The sequence below is a fragment of the Blennius ocellaris genome (assembly GCF_963422515.1).
Source record: "Blennius ocellaris genome assembly, chromosome: 22".
Taxonomy (NCBI): domain Eukaryota; kingdom Metazoa; phylum Chordata; class Actinopteri; order Blenniiformes; family Blenniidae; genus Blennius; species Blennius ocellaris.
Genome location: NC_137671.1, coordinates 1,654,997 through 1,656,523, shown reverse-complemented (window position 1 = coordinate 1,656,523; position 1,527 = coordinate 1,654,997).

The window sequence follows — 1,527 nt, the reverse complement described above, 5'->3', positions numbered from 1 at the left end:
AAAACACTTCCTGTAAATGTTTGTTCCACGCAGAGTTTGTCGCTCAAAGAGCAGCTTGTTTAGAGAACCGTGAGACGAGTCGTCACTTCAGAAAGTTTCCCCTTTGAGACACTTTTATCTGCAGTTTTAGAGCAAATAAGACGTGTGTCCCCCCCCCCCCCCCCCCCCCCCCCCCCACCCCAGTATAATCCGCAACTAGAAACAGTAAAATTACAAGTTCACACACCCATTGTATGCATTTCTTTCTTTGTTAAAACAATCTACATCGGGGTTTTTTCTAAATAAAGTTCTGAAAAACCATGTGGGTTATTTGTAAAGTTTGTTTTAATGGTGCAAAAGGTTTGAAATGTTTAGTTTAGTTCAGGTCATAACTACGAGTGTAGAAAATTAGTTTTAATGATATTTGGATTTTTGTTACATACACTTTAGTCTCACTTCACGTAGTTTTAGTGATTATAAAGTAGAAAACAATGAAGGAATTGTAAAAGACCTGCATGAAGAAAAATCTAACAAACCCTAAAGGATGCTTTAAAACTGAATTTAGTGTTTCAATAAAGTTTGTCTAATAGTTGTTGATATTGTTTGGTCATTGCCCTTTAAGACAGGCGAGACTTCCCTGGTTACCAGGGCAACGGGGGCGGGGCTTAAACCCAAAGGATTCTTGGCCGGATGTGATTGGCGGACGTCTCAAGTCTTGTCTGGCTGGTTTGCTCACGTGTCAATCAAAGGGCTTTAAACAGAGGAGCGACCTGACTGGTCGGGAGGTTGAATGTGGGCGGGGCAAGAGTTTGTCTCAAGACGTCACAACCGGAGGTGAACGGGCTGAACTTCAACATAAAAGCTTAGAACTTAATACTCAAGTTGAAAAGTTTTTTTTTCTTTGTTCTGCAGTCATGATTTATAACTTTGACTGATAAAGGCCACATTTCACTTGAAAGATTATATTTGTGACACTTTTCAAACTCCTCAAATAAAGCTTCAGTAAACCTTTTATACATTTATTACTCAGTTATGGGGAATATAAACATGTCAAACAAATTGCTGTATCAATAGATGACCATTCCAAAAGAACGTATACCTACACACAATGATAAACTAGCATTATGTAGGTTAATATTATTTATTACGATAACCAGCAGAGCTGAAAATAAACCTTCTTATTGTTGAATGTCATTCATGAAACAAAAATATTTTAATACTTGATGCACTTTTATTTGACAACCGAAGCCGGATGCGCTTCTTCGTAGACTTAAAGCTGTTAAATTTAGGGAAAATAAATAATAAAAAAAACGCGTCTTTACAGGAAATAAACTGTTTACGTAAAGTTACATATTAAATATTGTTTTTAAATATACATGTATAAAGTGTGTGTGTGTGTGTGTGTGTTGTGTGTGGGTGTGTGTGTGGTGTGGTGTGTGTGTGTGTGTGTGTGTTGTGTGTGTGTGTGGGGCTCCGCCCCTGAATTCCAGTGTGTCTGGTCTGTGAGGAGGAGGAAAAAGGGAAACAGTCTACAGGAGTGTGGTGAGT